This window comes from Mustela putorius, unplaced genomic scaffold (assembly GCF_011764305.1).
Source record: "Mustela putorius furo isolate JIRA1106 unplaced genomic scaffold, ASM1176430v1.1 tig00000421_pilon_pilon_pilon, whole genome shotgun sequence".
In the NCBI taxonomy this organism is placed as follows: Eukaryota; Metazoa; Chordata; class Mammalia; order Carnivora; family Mustelidae; genus Mustela; species Mustela putorius.
The window spans coordinates 14411983-14430993 of NW_025421375.1; the positions used below are offsets into that span (position 1 = coordinate 14411983).

A 19011-nucleotide genomic window follows, 5' to 3' on the forward strand; every position below is an offset into this window, starting at 1 on the left:
CATGAGCCCAGAGTCCTGGGATCAAGCCCCATGTTGGGCTCCCTGCTCAGCAAGAATCCTGCTTCTCCCTCTCCCACTCCCCTTGCTTGTGTTCCCTCTCTCACTGTCTGTCTGTCAAGTAAATAAATAAAATCTTAAAAAAAAAAAAAAGAGTCACATGTTCCACTGAAGGAGCAAACCAGATGCTCTGATGCTCATTATTACTCATTTTGCTTTATTTTATGGCTAAATATGAAAATAAGTTTATTACTCAAAGAAATATAAAGCAAATAAGGTGTAGGCCCATAAACATTTTAATAAATGCCACCCTATGACTCTAAAATTGCATAACACAATGATTATGAGTTGTCTTTAGAGGTTCTAAAACTTTGGAAATCTAAATGCAGTTTTGCTTTTAAATTCTCTCAAGTCATAAATACCGAAATCTTAAAACGGTAGTGAAATGCCAAAACTTGCACTCAAGACAGACAGGATGCAATGTATTTTTAAAACAATGTTTGATGGGCACCTGGGTGGCTCAGTTGGTTAATTGCCTTCGACTTAGGTCATCATCCCAGAGTCCCGGGATCGAGCCCTGCATTGGTCTCCCCACTCCGTGGGGAGTCTGCTTCTCCCTCTGCCTTTCTCCCCTCTCATGCTCTCACTCTCACATAAATAAATAAATTCTTTTTTTAAAAACCCCAATATTTGTCGAGCCCTATTTCTGCCACTTCAAATATCTGCAACCCCCAGAACATAAGATAGCTCCACACAAATTTTATCTCCTTGTTTGACCAAATAGAAAACAACTCAGGCATTTCCAAGAGTAAGTTTCTTGCAGTGGTTTTTTAAAAAAAATTGTCCTACTATAGATAAATTCCTATTGAAAACTCTTTTAATTTAACTTTATGTCTATCATTTACTAATTCACAATAAATCTGATACCAGATACATTGTCAGCGGCTAAGAGCAGCCAGATAGAAGCTAACAATACCACGTAGAAAATGAAAGGCCAGTTGGAACCCAAGCCCCTTCCTGCTTTGCACTGCTGAATTTGTACTGTCACGGGAGCCATGGGGATGCAGCTGTTCACACTATGATTTAACTCACATCCCAAAGGAAATGTGTTCACTTCTAAATGGTGCCAATGGACTTACCCAGGAAATTCTGAAGCTGCCTTTAACAGAAAGAGAAATTCACTATAACTTTAATGCCGAGGACACTGGTCTTGTCACTGTACTAGTCTAACGCACACACATCTATAATTCTACTTGCTTGTCTTGATTCTTACTGCTCCAGGATACATTTCCTGTCTCTGATCCCAAACGTATCTCTGCGCCTTATGCGTATGGGTGTGTGTTGTTTGGAAAAGTTATCCTTTCCAAAGTAACATTTGACCCCTGAAGTAAAGTGCTGAGCATTTTTTTGCATTCTCTACTGAAAGGTATTAGACAGCAGGTGAAACAGACATCTATTTTCACTACCGAGGTAACAAAAGGTTTCCTGAGGAGAGCAAGTGAGGTTGGGTCTGCAGAATTATACATGGAGCCTTTCTCCCTCTACAGATGCATAGAGGTCCCGAGAGATCTCTGTGTGCTTCTCCGGAATTCTGCCCTGCATGCTGATCGGCAGGCTCCACAAGGGTTCTCAGTGAAGAATCGAAACCCCAGGCTAAGAAAGATTCATTTCATGTAGTTTCAGCACGTAAACCTCATGCTGTAGTCCTTGGGAAGCGTGGGCTTGCAGAAAGGCATGTGTCCACGTGCGTGAAGAGGAAACAGCTATCCCCAGAGTTTTATTATTTTTTTAAATTTATTTAAAAAAATTTTTTTTCAAAGATTTTATTTCTTTATTTGAGAGAAAGTGAGAGAGCGTGAGAGAGAAGAAGGTCAGAGGGAGAAGCAGCCTCCCCGAATCACCAGAGTTTTAACTGATTGCCACAAGCATGAGTACCGTCATGCCCCACGACTGTGCAAGACAACCTTTACCGGTCAGCTGAATCCGGCCTGGCAGTGAGGGATAAATATGAACTGAGAGATTATGTGATCGAAAACAGGTTTGCAGGAAATGACAACGGTGTTTATAGTATTTAGTTAGATGTTTAATCACTTCTAGAGTCTGTAAAGAGCTATTGATCTGGTGATAGATACGGAATTATCTCTGAAAGCAAGCAATCAATCATAAAGCCCCTCATCCACGCCGTTGTGAAAGTGCCATAACCACCATACATTTGTCCCCAAAGTATTTGTTTCTGGCTGTCATAACTAAGTATGCAACAATGTGGACAGATGACATTCTAGATTCAGAGGTTAAAACAAACCATTGGAGATCACAGCTGTTCTCTAGTTCCAACGAGTTTTCATCTCTCCTTCTTCTCCCTGTCCTTTGAAAGACACAGCCTCCCAATTCTTTAGACTCGGACCCAGTTCACATTAGGAACATAGAAGATGTTTAAACATGTATGTACTTGATCTGCACCGCTCACTTACCAGATTTTGTTTTTTTGCAGCTAGAGAAACTGTGGGAAAGCTGAATAAATGCCTTAAGGCCATCCAGCTGGTGGGTGGCAGCAAAGACCAGATCCCAGGTTTCCTGGTTCTATCATAAAATTGGTGCTTTTAGCCACTGCACTATGCAGTTGTTTTTTCGTGGAAAATACTTTTAGGCCAGATAAAAACTTCCACAATCACAATAGAATCCTGGAGTTATATGGGAATATAGATATCATATAATCAAAAGTCCAAACACTTGAGTTATCCCTTGAACCACATTCCGAAGGGTTAATCACCCGGCGTCTGCCTGAAGAAAGCCCATGACAGGTGGTCATGACAAGTGGTCACTAGTGCACTGTTAGGTGGTTTTTTTTGAAAGACATACTATGTCTATTTATCAGAAAAAATCAATATTGACAGCAACACCAAAAAACCCTCAATAGTTCCAAAGTTTACTACTTCTGAATTTGACCTACAAATTCACTGTAGTAATAGTAATCATGTATCAAGTATAGTTTGGAAATTATCAAACCAATTTTACAATTGATATAGAAACACAAAGTAACAAGAACAGTTTAGGATCGTGGTGGATTAAATTAAGAAAAAAAAAAAGTATCTAGAATTTCCCTGAACAAATTTGAAGTCACCACCTTTTGGTGGTATGTGAAAAAAAAAATCCCCCCAAATCTGGGCCATATCTGATGTTAGAATTATTTAGAGACCACTTGAATTATTAGAAAGTTCATCCTTGTATTAAGCTGAAATCTTTCTCCTAGCAGCTCTTACTATTAGATACTATTTCTAACCTCTGGAGGAATACTGGATAGGTTTATTTCATTCACTAAGTGATGACATTATGTCCTATAACAAAAAATATGGAAGGGGAGGTAAAAACCTCCAATGCTCTAAGAATTTTGAATGTGCTATACACTAACTTGAAATCAAGTTGTATATAACTCCCTAAATAAAAATATCTGGGCTCCTATGCAATCAATTTCTCTCAATGAATATGGCACTAATTCATTCTGGAACAGAATATATGATTTGGTGTCATCTATTCCAGAAGCAGAGATCTTGGAGAATACTCGGGATTACAGTAGTTGAAACAGATGAAGTAACTTTAAATCTTCTAATGTCTGGCTCTTTCAAGCTTGCCAAGTCAGTTGAGCGTACTTATGCTTCAAGTTTTAAATTAACCATCTGTAAAATGGGAACAACTAGAAAGCAGTCTTCTGTTGTGTAAGCCTCTAGAAGTCCTTCAGCGACAGAAAGAACACAATCAAACAAAAATTATTTTACTTGAGGGACAGCCACTCCTTGGTCTTTTCAAGGAAATAATTTCATTATACAGTGTAGGTTGCAATTAATTTAGAAGTCGAGGAAATATTCAGCATTAGAAACACTGTATATAACACTTATCATCGACATGTTGATTTACTCATATGGCAAATATTCACACCAAAAGAGAACTTTAAATTTTCTGTGTTTTAAAAGGAAAACATCTCGTGGTGCCTGGGTGGCACAAACAACCAACTCTTGATTTCAGCTCAGGTCACGATCTCACGGTTATGAGATCAAACCCCGAGACTCTGCACTTGGTGTGGCGTCTGCTTGAGATTCTCTCTCTCCCTCTTCCTCTGCCCCTCCCTGCTGCTCTCTCTCTCCCTCTAAAGTAAATAAATAAATAAAATATTTTTAAAAAGTGAGACATCTCTTTGACTGCAAACAATTATATCCATTTTTTTTTTAAGATTTTATTTATTTTATTTGACAGAGAGAGAGATCACAAGTAGGCAGAGAGGCAGGCAGAGACAGAGGGGGAAGCAGGCTCCCTGCTGAGCAGAGAGCCCGATGCGGGACTCGATCCCAGGACACTGAGATCATGGCCTGAGCCGAAGGCAGTGGCTTAATCCACTGAGCCACCCAGGCGCCCCCAATTATATCCATTTAATATAAGCAAGAATTGGGATTCATATAATCATATAGCAACATTTTCACTTTGGATGACTTTTCTTTTTTTTTAACTGAGCAAATGAACTGCAGAAATGTAGTAAGCGATACTTCAAACAATAATGAGGTATCATTTTTCTTGCATTATCCAGCATCACTTATAGACAGGTTCAGTGTTAATTATAATTTCATGTTAATGTTTTCAAAAAGACAATGAGTTGGAAGAGTGGGGAACACTCATGGGGCAAGGATGCTACAAATTTTGTGCAAGAGTTTTCATTCACAGTTCCCAGAACCTAGTAAGGAATTGATTCATATGATTCATAATTAATTAATAAATTAATTAAACACATTAAGAAATTCAAAAAGTCTATTTGCATTCCCTGGACACAAAAGGGTAACTTAATTAAAGGCTTTAAAATTTGTAGGTATTTTTATTAATGTTTTAAAATCTCAACTAATTTCATAAAAATGATGGATTCAAAGTAATATATTGAGACTATTAAAACAAACTCTCAAAACCATTTTCCTGTTTTTGCTTGGAAAACAGGGTAGTAGTCACTGAAACAAGAAAAGTTACCAAGCTCTTACTTTGGGCCAGGCACTATTTTAATTGATTTGCATTAATTAACTCATTTAATCCCTGTACCAACCCTATGAGGAAGGTATGATTATCTGTAAAAACTGAGGGTCGTGAAGTTACTTACTTCTTCAGGGTCACAACCAGGAATTGGATTCGAATCTAGAAGACCTGCTCCGGGGTTCACCTTAGCCACTAGGCAATATTTCCTGTCAAGCATAAGGGTGCCTTGTTTGTAGCAGACTCTAACTCATTATTTTTCAACTCATCAGTCATAAATGGAAAGAATGGCTCACCAGGTACTGTGCCCCAAATGCAATGACATTTTTGATGGATTTCAGGATGACAGCCTGTGGCAAGGAAGCTCAGAATTCCAAGGTGCGCTTTGCTGTTCTTACTCTAACGGGGAGAGAGATTCAGGGAGGAGTTGGGCCTGTAACCCCAGGAGCAGGTATGTGGGCCAAACGAAGAAAATGTAACCACTCTGTGCTTCAGTCTCCTCATGTATAGAACAGGGAAGCTGAGGATGAAGGTGGTGGCGGTACCCAGGCTATACAGGGCTGATGTGAAGACTATGCATCTCATAGTCTTTACTCTTCATTGTACTAGCTACTACTGCATCACAGTAAATGCTCAGGAGGTCTTAGCTACTATTGTCTATTACTACAGCTCAGCTTCTTTGCCGACCCTCTTCTTAGAACGTGACCGAGTGAGGTGAGGACATCTTTTTATTCATTCGAGAAAGGGGTTATTTGGGCTGATTTGCCTATCTTGTAAAGGTTGAATCCAGTCCAATTGCTGCAAAAGGGGAATCTGTGTGAGGGTGTTCATTCTCATTAGCTGTTGTCAAGGCTTGCTAATTCCAGATTGTTCAGAGAACCAGGGAGAGTGAGGAGAATCACAGAATGCAAATTTTCATGTGCTAGATGCCCTTGAAAGTCCGCAATTCTGTTGCCTATTTCCTCTACCTAGCCCCAAACTCTGCTTCCAAAAGCATCGACTACAAGGAGGACACATCCTACATGGCTCCTAGTTGAGGAGGGCAAGTGAGCAAACGGCTCTCCGCCGTGCAATGAACTGGGGAGAACTGGGGAGCAAGATCCCCAGATGCCAGGGTTCGGACAGCCCATCACAGCTGCCTCATTCTTTCACCTCAACCCCCACAGGACATGCACAGCAAATAGACTTGGGGGATAAATTGTCCAGAGGATACTGTATTCCCTCTAAGGGATGCCTTTTTCCACAGGAGTAAAATTTCTGGATCGAATTAACATCAACCTTCTTAACTGCAAAATGCAAACAAGTAAAAAGAAAACATTAATCCCAGAGTAAACTCCACCTCTCAGATAGGTACACACCTGCCCTACCCCAGCTCTGCAATTACAAAAAATATATGGAATAATCTCTGTTCTAACTATATTCCCTGTATAATCAGAAATATATTTTTTAGCATGATGCCTTTTTCATCCTAGTCACTAGCATTTAGATGATAGGAGGCAAACAGATTTATGAGCATGACACAAAATTAACACTTAAAAGGCCAAAGAATGAGCAGTTGCTTTTTTCCTCAAAAAGAATCCAGAGAGGAAAATGGCCCAATGCATACACAGCGCGTATAGTTATAAAATGGAGACGCTGAGACACTGAGACTTTCCAGCACAATCTGACAGAGTAATGCCCAACACTTTCACTTTGCCTACCTGCTTGACTTTGCAGGCACACCTTCCTCTCAGAACCAGTGCTCTGTATGGTGCTGACCTTCCAAAACTAGTCCATAAGCCCTGGTTCTCTCTAGGCACTGAGGCAGTGAGATGCAGGGCGAGTGTCTGATTGTAGAGGCCTAGGTCTAGGCCTGCTTCTATAGTTTCCTACTCATGTGAATTGAGGTTAATTATTTAATCTCTCTGAACTTAAATAAGATCATCTATCAAGCATATACACTAAAACTTTTCTCGTAGGATTCTAGAAGATCAGAGATTCTAGTTGTAACCTATGATATGTTACCATATCATATGCACGTATAAAATGGTGGTCATTACTGTAAACACTGAATAGTGCACACAACTTATTACTTGAACTGTACCTAGCTTCTTAGTAGAACAATGGGCTTTTGTTGCTTTGTTTTTGTTTTAATGGGAAAAATTAAATTACAGAGCTCACTTTCAGGTGTTAGAGCATAATTCCTTTAACCTAAGATAGAAAGAATCTATCTTTTATTACAGCCCTAGACATTGGTTTCAGTAGAGGTAGTTGGGGTAAAGGGGACTGGGTTGTACACCAAAGAATGGGTAATTCCAGCAAAGTAGAGTCCTCCTGCAAGGCTGACTGCCCAACTTCCCCAGTATTCTAGGATATTTTATTTACTTATTTCCAAGTAAAACTGTTCCAGAACTCTTTTCTACATGACCTTCCATAAGATTCTTGAGGACAGGGGCGCCTGGGTGGCTCAGTGGTTTAAAGCCTCTGCCTTCGGCTCAGGTCATGATCCCAGGGTCCTGAGATCCAGCCCTGCATCAGGCTCTCTGCTCAGTAGGGAGCCTGCTTCTTCCTCTATTTCTCTCTGCCTGCCTCTCTGCCTACTTGTGATTTCTGTCTGTCAAATAAATAAATAAAATCTTAAAAAAACAAAACAAAACAAAACTCTGAGGGCAATTCTCTTCCATATTCTGGATTCCCTCACACAATCTCACCCATGGACACCATTTTCATGCTGCCGTGCTGTGTCTTTGACACAGGCCACAACCTCACTTCTTTCATTCCTAAGTATGATCTCGAAACACAAGTCAGAATATATAGGGGTAAGCTCAGCAGGGGGAAGGATACAGAATAGCACAAAACCAACTACATTTAAATATGAGACGTTGTACTTTAAACTTCTCCTGTGGGCAATGTGCTGTGATAGTTTTTAACTTGTCCTATCCTATCCTATGCCATTCTATTCTACTCTGTTTTAAAAATGCTGGAGCCACTACCAACCTAATGGGTCATGACTCAGGGTTAATTACACCATCCAAGATCCCTTATATCTATTCAATCTAGAATGGTCAGGTCACATCTATAGGGCCTTGATTTTCAAACCAAAATAGCTATTTGCCTGTAAAAAGTCAGATTATGCCATTCCTAGACTGTGAAACTAGATGGTCATTTAATTACTTAATAGATTTTTTTCTTCCTGTTATAGATATTATTTCATTTATTTTTATAGCAATGTTATGAGTTAGGTAGACAGATATTTATCATTCTGTATCTTTTAAAGATGAAGAAACTGAATCATAGACAAATTGAGTGATTTTTTTTTAAGGTCACTCAGATAGTGACAGCTTGTTTTAGAAGCCAGACTCATTTCCATCTCTTTTCTACCTGCTTATCAAAGAGTAGTACCATATCACCTAAATCTGAATGTCCTGGATGAATAGTAATTACTAAAAAGGTGCAGATCCCTGGCTCCACTCAGATCTCATAGACTCAGAATCTCTAGAGTTGGACATGGGAATATGCAACTTTAGAAAGGCCCCACAGACGGCTGGTATACACCAAAGGAAAAGGATCATTCCACTGAGACAGGGGTAGAGGGAGGAGGGAGATGGGGGAAGGGAGGGGGTGTTGAAAGGCAGAGAGAGGGAAAGGGGATGGGAGAGGCGGAAGGGAAGGGCAAGGAAGGGAAACAAAGGGAAGAGGAGGGAAGGGGAGAGGAATGTAAGAGAGAAATGTTAATACCATAATTCCTGGAGGCTTGAGTGAGGGTTTCACTGTTTTGTTTCAAAAGGATTTGAGAGAATATAGAAGTCATATGCAAAGGAACATTGTACAATTATAGGTAAAGCAAGAACAAAGATTGAGTAACAGAAGAGCTAAGCTGGCAGGAAAAGTCACTCAGCTTTGCATGGGACTCTAATTCTTCTAGCAACGAAAATCAATTAAAACAGTGTTTTGAAAACTTTTAAAATCTGACAGTATTAATTTGGTTCTAATTCTCCCAGCATCGGAGCAAAAGAGATGTCTGTTGCATTTTTATTTTCTAAGTCAGAACTCAAGGGAACTGCTTATACATACAAAGTGTAGAGAATGTCTACAAGTTCGGAAACCACTTTCATATCTCTTCCCCAACCCAGCATGATCCTATAACTGTAGTAACAACAGCAATTAAGTATCTACTACCCATCAAGCATGATAAAGAGGTCTTCCTATTTAATGTTCATGAACTCTTTTTTTTTTTTAAGATTTTATTTATTTATTTGACAGAGAGAGATCACAAGTAGGCAGAGAGGCAGGCAGAGAGAGAGAGAGGAGGAAGCAGGCTCCCTGCTGAGCAGAGAGCCCGATGTGGGACTCGATCCCAGGACCCTGAGATCATGACCTGAGCCGAAGGCAGCGGCTTAACCCACTGAGCCACCCAGGCACCCCGAATATTCATGAACTCTTAAGCTGCCTCCCCATCTTATGGGCAAGAAAATTTAAGGCTGGTGATCTTGTCCAAAGATTGAATACACAGCAAATGGCAAACTGGGCTTCAAAACCAGATCGTTCATCTCCAGAGCCTACACCCAGCTGACTCTCAAGTAAGTGAGTAATGAAATAACCATGACCTACAACAACAGTCCTACTGGGAAGGAGAACTAAAGCAAGGATGAGAAAATGGAGAGGAGGAATAGTCCGTGAGAAAACCAGAAACTGGGATGAATCGGCAGCTGTTTACCAGATAACGGACAACCCCTCTGCTGGGATGTAATTCCCTCTGAACCAATCCAGGCCGTATCTTATCTTTGGCTCCCGGTAACAAGCCTTCAGGGAATAGTCATGCTAACTGACAGAGGTTTGGATTTCTTTAAAAATATGAAAAAACTCAGTACCACCAGTTATAAAAGGGACTTTGTCATTATTAGAACTTTGATAGGTTCACAAATGAATCATCCCCACCAATCAATCCATTCGCTCGCATTAACTAGCTAGACAAACGAGTTGGACATCTTCACCTGAAAGAAAATCCTTTATCTTAGACAAACTGTACATTTAAAAAAAAAAAAAACCCTACTACTGTCTTCATGATAAATTTCTGAGACTTCTGTTCTATGTTCATTAGGTGTCTTTGAGGTTGACAGTTATGTTTGTGTGGATTTGAGCAGACTGACACATTTAAATTCTTGTTGTGTGATAATTAGCATGTTATGTAACTATATGAGGCCTTTTTTTTTTTTTTTTTTTTAATATGGATTGAAGGCTAGGGAGTTTCATACCCTTGTAAACTCAGTCTCCTTTCTCACAAATAAATTGGACTCCTGCATTTGTCTCACAAGCCTAAGACCTGAAAGATCTTATGCTACGCTGTTTGAGATTTTTGGTGTAAACCAGTAAGCCCTTCTGCAGCTATTAATACCTTATATATAAAAGCAATCTTATCTACAATGTTTTGTGCTATATACAATAGTATTTTTGTTAACTTTGAGTTATTCACATTAGACAAATACTTGCAATAATATATTCTCTGTGAAGCGCTTAGCACACAATACTTAGCACTTGGTAAGGCTAGAAATGGTTCTCCCCCTTCCTCCTTTCCAAACCTAGACCCTTCTCTATTGCGTAACCTCTGTGCTTCTCTTCCAGCCCATTTTCATACTGTCTTCCCCACATTGCCTTTATCTCCAAAGAGAAGACGGATGCCTTTTTGGCAAAGAAAGCTCAAAAGAGAAAATAATCTTTGTAATTATATTTGATAGGTACAAAAATGTGAAGCATTTTCTGTATTTGCTCTTTAGATAAAAATGGCTATGATCCCTGGTAGTCACATGAGTCACCAGACGAAAAAACACCCGATTCATTTCTATCTTAAAATGGTGGTGATTCTAAGCTCCGTGAGAGATCGGAATACAAAGTGAGCTGTAAAATGCGGACTCCCTCTGAAGATGACTCCTTGAGATGCTTTACATGATTAGATGTTAGGATCTATTCTGTGAAAGCGAAGGATGGTCTTCTGTAAGTGTCCGACTAGAAATAATTCTTCATTGTCTTTTGTGAGAGTCTGGTTTTGTCTCAGATGCTCTCTCTGTGTTCCAAGTACCATCCGAGGCTGCTTGCTTGCTTTTTTCTGTGTTGTTTTCAGTAAGATGAGCACCACAGTCAGAATGGCACCATGCGGCTGAAGCTGACACCAAGCACTTTTGGTGGTCCTCAGAAAACAGCCTCACTTTGTTCTGTGTTTAATGCCTAGGATGTAGACTCTGCCAGGGCACCTGCCATTTTATACAACTCTCTAATCTTCCTCTTTATTAGCTGTCTGGCAACATTATCACACTGGCTGCTCGGTTTAAATCTCGTTCACTCTGGTAATATAAAAAGACAAGAGAATGTCCCTGAAGATAGAAACTTAGTCTCTTGTACTGTAGACAGTTTTTTTTTTTCAATGTAATTTTCCTTGAAACAAAAATTCTTTTATACTTTCACAGGAAAAGAGAGTATGTCTTTGCCTTCTAAGTAAATATTTTGCATTACAATTGTCCAGATGTGCAAGATGCCTACTGAAGCTTTCTCTGGTTAATGACTAATCCTTTAGATCAGTTGTTTAAAAAAGCTCACGCTACAGTATATATTCTCATTCATTTACTTATTTATTTTATTCATTCAGACAACATTGATTCCTGCTGTGAATCACACAAGATGCTAGGTACCATGAATACCAAAAAGAATAGTGTGCTTTTGAGAAAACAAGTAGGGAAGATAAACTCATAAAGACATCAGTGAAAACACAACACAGTAGATGTTATGATAGAAGTAATAGCCAAATGTCCTGGAAATACAGGGATTTCTGTTTAGGCATGAATAGGGGAGTATAAGAAGATAGCACAGAGGAGGAAGAGATATTTGAATCCACTGTCAGTGTGTTCCAGAGAGGAATTAAGACAGAAGGACATTCGTAGGAGAGAAGACCTGAAGAGTTTAGTTTGGCTAGAACAAAAGGGAGTTTGGTAGGGAAGACCAGGACCAGAACATGGATATGTCACTTGGATCAGCATGTGAAAAGTTAACTGGAACTAATTAACTGCAATTAATTGCCCAGGTATCGGGTGGCCAACTGAAATATGGCTAAAAGCTAAGAGCTGCATCTGGGCTGCAGAGGCAGTCCCTGTAATACACAGTCATTACCAGAAAGCAAATCTACAACACCCTGTGACAGAAGATCCTGGGGCCATACTTTTGTCCTAAAAAGGAGCTCCAAAAGACCTGGGTAAAAGGTGATCACAGAGGTAGGAGGTGGGGAGCAAAAGGGGAGTTGTCAGGGCTTAGGAGAAAGCCAAGCTGGGGAACGGAGAGAGTAAAAGGAGGCCAGAGGAAGCTTCTCCAGCTACTGGGGGGTTTAGAGTAAAGAAAGATTAAGAACAAGGGTGAGGGGGTATAAAGCTCCACCTGCCATGAGTCTTTTTTGCTTTTCCCCCTCCTCTTCTTTCTATAGGAGCTATACCCGGTTTGAGGCTAGTCCGGAGACCTAGGAGGCAGGGAGAGAGGAGGAAAAGGAAAGGTGTCCCCAGGCGGAGGTCTGTGTGCCTGGGAAAGCACGTGGTCCATCGTACAATGCAAGTCCTGAACCAGACTTTTCCCACTAGAGCTGTGCTGCTTTCAGATGAGGTGCTGGAACTTTGCCCCTTACTGTTTATGGGGTCTCTGATCTTTTCACAATGTTAAATCTGGGGTCAAATTTGGCTCCAGTTGTTGTAATTCTTTACATTTTTCTTACTGCTTAAAGCAGTGAAAACCTGTTGTTTTCTCTTGTAGTCTCTGCAGCTACCCTACCCACTACAGCCTGCTTCCCCTGTGGTCTTTGCATTTCTGGAGTAGAAGCCAGGCATAGCATCATTCAGTTTATTAGGAAAAAGAACCTGAAACATAAACTGGTTGACCTCTCAGTGCTAGTGTTCCCTCCGTATTTAACCCCTGTTATATGATGGTCAGGCTATGTTTGAAAAACTACCGTAGGGGCACCAGGATAGCTCAGTTGGTTGAGCAGCAGACTCTTGGTTTTTGACCCAGGTCACAATCTCAGGGTTGTAAGATGAAGCCATGAGCCAGGGTCTGTGCTCAGTGGGGAGTCTGCTGAAGATTTTCTCTCTCCTTCTCCCTCTGCCCCTCCCCCAACTTGTTCTCTCTCACTTTTCCAAATAAATAAACAGATCTTAAAAAAAGAAAAGACTGCTATGGAGGAACTCACAAACTAACTGTGCTCCAGGACAGCCATGTTTTACAATAATGTTCCTCCTTCTTACATTGAGCTGGATATGTTTCTTTGAGTCTTCTGGTTTCTTATATTATCACTTGGAACCATAGGCTTGATCATATCTCTCTTCCCACATCGAATTTCTTTTGATATTTGAAAACAGCAAACAGGTTTCTCAGCCTCTTCAGAGGGAAATAATATGAACACTGGAGGACTCACTCATCAGATATTAAACTGGGATCATTCACCTGAATTAACTTCTTTATGAGAAGAATTAAAATGAAGCCCAGTATTTAAGCAAACAAATCAGAAAAAAAAAAACCAACAATAAAAGAGGAAATGAGGGGCGCCTGGGTGGCTCAGTCGTTAAGCGTCTGCCTTGGGCTCAGGTCATGATCCTGGGATTGAGCCCTGCATTGGGCTCCCTGCTTGGTGGGAAGCCTGCTTCTCCCTCTCCTACTCCCCCTGCTTGTGTTCCCTCTCTCGCTCTCTCTCTTTGTCAAATAAATAGTAAAATCTTAAAAAAAAAAAAAAAAAGAGGAGGAAATGATTTCCCCAAGTAAGTGGCAAGGCCAGGATTTAAAGCTAGAATAAATTACAAATTATGTTTAAAAATACATTTGGAGGGGAGAGGGGGGTTGGGAGAAGGGGGGTGGGGTTATGGACATTGGAGAGGGTATGTGTTATGGTGAGTGCTGTGAAGTGGGTAAACCTGGCGATTCACAGACCTGTACCACTGGGGATAAAAATATATTATATGTTTATAAAATAATATATATTTAGAGGCACCTGGGTGGCTCAATTGGTTAAGTGTCTGCCTTCAGCTCAGGTCGTGACCCCAGCGTCCTGGGGGACCCCAGGTCCTGAGCTCCCTGCTCAGTGGAGAACCTGCTTTCCCTCCTGCTCTCCCTCTGTCCCTCCCTCTGCTCATGCTCTCTCTCTCTCCCTTTCTCAAGTAGATGGATGGATAGATAGATAGACTCTTTAAAAATACACTTAAATTTACCTTTTAGTTTTATCAAGGTAATATAGCTTCATAGTTTACAAAACCACATAATGCTATACTATAATAACATACTAATAATAATCACCTGCCTTATCACTTCCTTCAATTAGAAGTGAGTCCATTGCTGCGTTCACTATGCATGCTGTCTCTGCCTAACAGCACTATTTCACTCATCCCCACCTTTACTGCTGAGCACGTGCACATACGTACATGTACTGTGCATGTATTATGCAGTCACACACAGAATCTATATAGCTAGGACAAGATCTGCCAACATTCCTATACGCTTAGCCTTTCTGCAGTCTGCTAATTCTGAATGAACGTCTTTTTGAGTAATTGGGCTTATTTATGTGGTATGTTAAGTTACTTGGAAAGCACTGTCAAGCCAGTAATGATAAGCCTTAGTTGCCTTAGCTTAATTTCTCTCATCAAAAGCCTGGAGTATATGCCAAGATAAAATCAGAAAAGTACAAGGGACAGAGGGAAGGTTTTAGGCAGAAAGACTAGGTGAAACTACAGTACAAAATGTTGGGGGGAAAAGCAGAGTGAGAGATGCGAAACAAAAACTGCAAGAACACGTGCTAAGGGGAATTCAATGGTTTGACAGGTGATAAGATTCGGATCACTGCATTGTGAAAGCACGGATCAAGGAAGGGAATTATGAAAATGGTTGCTGTGATTGATAAATCTGATCACCCTAAGTCGTCTTTGAAAGAGCCGAATGAACACTGGAATTTTTCTTTAATTAATAACCATCATCGAATCCGTGTTTCTTTGAATGACACTCACACAGAATTGGGGCAAAATAGGTAATTTACAGCCTTCTGCACTTGTGGGGTTCAAATCTAAACACAAAGCTCCCAAGGTGAAAATATTAAACATCCCTGACAGGGAAATAAGAGCTACATCCCATTTTCAAATACACAGGAAGGACAAAAGGAAATTAGATTCAGAATCTGTAATAAAAAGGAAATTAGTTTTTTTTTTTTTTACTTGTAGCCTTTCATAGGTATTAAAAAAAAAATTGAGTCCATTCTTAATACTTAGCTTCCGGACCCTCCTTGCTATTTGCTAAGGAGATAAACATACATTCATATTTTCAGTTGGTCCTCTCTTTCCTCTCTAGTACTTCTGATGGTTTAGGTTGCAAATCATTAAACCCAAGTTATCCCAGCTAAATGAAATGTTTAAATGATACTTTTTGATTGCCCCCCACTCATATTCTAATATACACACACACACACACACACACATATATACACACACACACACAAGTATGTACACATACATTCTAATACATATATATGTATACACACACACACACACACACACACACACACACTGGCAATGAGATGATTTTGATCTATTTATTATTTCTCCATTCCTGTAGCAGAGTTGGCAAAAACAGAACAAAAGGAAATTCACCCCAAACCCAACAATATTGTTTGTTCTCTGGTCCCCTTCAAGGAGTATGATTCCCACCCACCCCACCCCTGCCCCTGGTCTTCTACAAATGTCAGTGGAATTCAGTGAGCTGGAAGACAGGTAGGGGTTCAGTGTTCTTGACAAGGTTTAGAATAAAAATAAACTGCATGATATTTATTTAGGACCTTACAAATATGGTAAAAATACAAAGAAATAGTAGCCATAAGCTCTACCCTTATGGAATTCATGATATAGTCAGAGAAGTAAGATGATTTGAGAAGTGCCTAACAGTAGAAGAGATAACAGTTTTAGTCAACAGGATGGTATCATATGCAGTGTTTCAGCAATAGATTCCACCCCAAACAGAAGACCTTTCTATCTTCTTTATTAAGAAGTCTGGGATGATAAGGAAGGAATTAAGTGATGTGATTATAGTCTCTATTTTGTCACTAGTGAGCTAAAGGACTTAAAACAGTTGCTTAACCTTTGTGGGCCTGAATTTCATTATCTGAAGAAAAAAAAAGACTAAAAGGAATAATAGTTCAAGTATTTTTAGACCTAAAAATCTATAACTGTGACTCCTTTTCACAACTGTGACATGTGTATACCTATTGGGGCTGAATCAAGCCATCAAAAAGGCCTACATACAGGGTATATAAGTGACAATGTCCTTGGGATATTTTAGGGATAGACTGGATGTCACAGTAGATTCAAAAATGGGGCACTTCAATCAAATATATAAGTATTTCCTGGAGATGATTCTGAAAATCATCAATAATTTTTTTTCTATTTATTTCTCCTTAACGACTCTCCATCCACAAGATTGGAGGTCATTAAGTTTTACCATTTATCTGTGGAATCCAGTGTAGGGAGCATAATTTCATTTCAGCCAGTAATGTTTCAAACCCTATCATATGAGAACCGTTGTACAGAGCTACACTCTCCCTTCATCCAAGTGTATTATGTATAAATTTGGTTTTGAATCTTGCTAGCTCAGAGGCCAGATTAAGAATTTTTAGTAGGGGCTCCTGGGTGGCTCAGTGGGTTAAAACCTCTGCCTTCGGCTTGGGTCATGATCCCAGGGTCCTGGGATCTAGCCCTGCAGTGAGCCCCGCATCAAGCCTGCAGTGAGCCCCGTACTGGGCTCTCTGCTCAGCAGGGAGCCTGCTTCCCTTCCTCTCTCTCTGCCTACTTGTGATTTCTGTCAAATAAATAAATAAAATATTTAAAAAAATTAGTACTACCCTGCATTGCTTGGGGCAATTTCTATGAGACTAAATTGGAAATGTCATTTTCTCCAATGGTTCAGAAAGGGGTCTTTCCCTAAAGAAAGTCTAAGTTTAACATGTTTACATGCTTGCCAGAACATGTGTCAGAATGAATTCAGGAGCTTGACTGTGAAGTTGGCAAATTTCTCCCCCTTATGGCATCAGTCCAGTGGACTCTGGAGTCTGTTGCCTCTCCCAGGGAGTCGGAACAAGGTGGGATCTTTTCTCTCAGATCTCTTGCTTTGGGGCTCACCAGGAGCTCCAGAACCAAGAGGCTGCTGTTAGTTGAAGCCTGTATACTAGTGACCTGGTGTGAGGTCACTGGCTCTCTAATTGAGGGAAGGCTGACCTTCCTCATCTACCTTGATACATACGGACAATACATACAGACAACACTACGGAGCTCTCCAGGAGGAGGGGGCTCTAGTTTCATCCCTTCTATTGCTCTTCCACTGTGACTTTAGATTTCCTAACACTTCTACTACTGTGGAAGAAGGATTTACAACTTTTCCTCAGTATTTTCTCTTTCCCACCAATGTGCAGCCTCTCTTCTATCCGTCAGTCCTCACAGCATCATGAATGAAGGGACTCTGCACACAAAGGCACAGACAACACTCGTTTCTGGATGAGTAAGATTTAAAAGTCGGCACCAAACCTCTTCTTAGAAGCATTGACTCCTTTCTTGCTACTATAATTTCTCTTCTCCCCACAGCAACCACTTCAAATTACTTATTTCCCTCACTTTGGTGACATTTATCAAAATCTTATATTTGGGAAAAAAGTAGATGCAGTTGGTTACAACAAGATGTCACCGTTTGATGGGCAATCCCAGGTTACCCATATTTTCACATGGAACAAAGTTGACCATAGAATGAATAGATCTCTGATGGTGAAACATGAAAGATCAAGTCCATGAAAGAAGTTTAATCCACAGAAGTAAAGATGCTGCCTGTCTCTATAATAACATTTTACGATAATAGTCACGAAACAAAGTAATAATGGCGACTATCGTTTACTGCATTCTTACAATATGCCAATGTGATTTGTAAATACATCATCTCATTTATTCCCCAACAACTTTATGAGGTAAGCAATCCTTTTTTCTCTTATTTTGCAACTAGGGAAATCAAGTATTAGACTGGCTAATAAGTTCACCCAAAACACAAATAGTAGATGAGTAAACAGGATTCAGACCCAGGCAATCTGATTCTAGAGCCCAATTTCTCAACCATTATTCACTGTCTCCCAGTAAGTATTATAATTAAACAGATTGATGGCAGAGATAATTTAGACTATTTTAATTTAGGCTAGTTAAATTAAATTAGATCAGCAGACAGACACTAGAGTCCCTTCCCAATTATCACAGTTAAGTTTATGAAAGCACCCCTGATAGAGGAATTTTCTATTGAGGACCTCAGGACCTTATTTTTTTAAAAAATGTGTTATGGGAAATCAAAGATAGTAAAGGAATAATTGAGAAGTTCTTTTTAAAGTAAGTATTCTGAAAATTTAAAAAAAATTTACAAAGTAAAATAAGTATACTAATTGTTCATTAAAATGAAACAATAAAATAGCCCTCCAAGTTAAAACAATATTTACCCATCTTATTATAAGGATTATTCTACTATCAAATTTCCATTCACTAACAGTTGCTCAGCAGAAAATTTTCAGTCTCTGCTTCTCCTGAAGTCTGCTTCAATCTACCACTGCTGTTTTACGAAGAGCCAATCATGTGCATCTGGACTGCTTTGTTCATTTTTGAATTTCTAGTGTAACACACCTGTTCTTGGTCAGAGAGTCTTTAGATCACTGACAAGGTAAAAGAACTATTACACTAGATTTTGAGGAAGGATAGCTGGTATTTTGGACTACTGCATATAGATACACTTCTAAACTATACGATGATCACCTACATATACTAATGTATATCACAAAACTGAAGGACATTACACAATGCATCACTATGTAAAGAGAAGACTTCCTTATTACCACACTATTGATTTCGTTTTTGCCCCAGTTATTTGGGGGCTGAGCAATAGTATGGAAAGACTGCTCCTATATCAAATATAGCAAGCCAAATTGAAGATCTATGATAAGAGGTGAAGGTT

General features: G+C 39.8%; 1 non-coding gene across 1 annotated transcript in view; it reads right to left on the bottom strand.

Moving 5' to 3' along the window:
* The window catches only part of LOC101687264, an 870167-nt gene that overhangs the window by 62859 nt on the left and 788297 nt on the right, over nucleotides 1–19011 (bottom strand). The window lies entirely within an intron of this gene.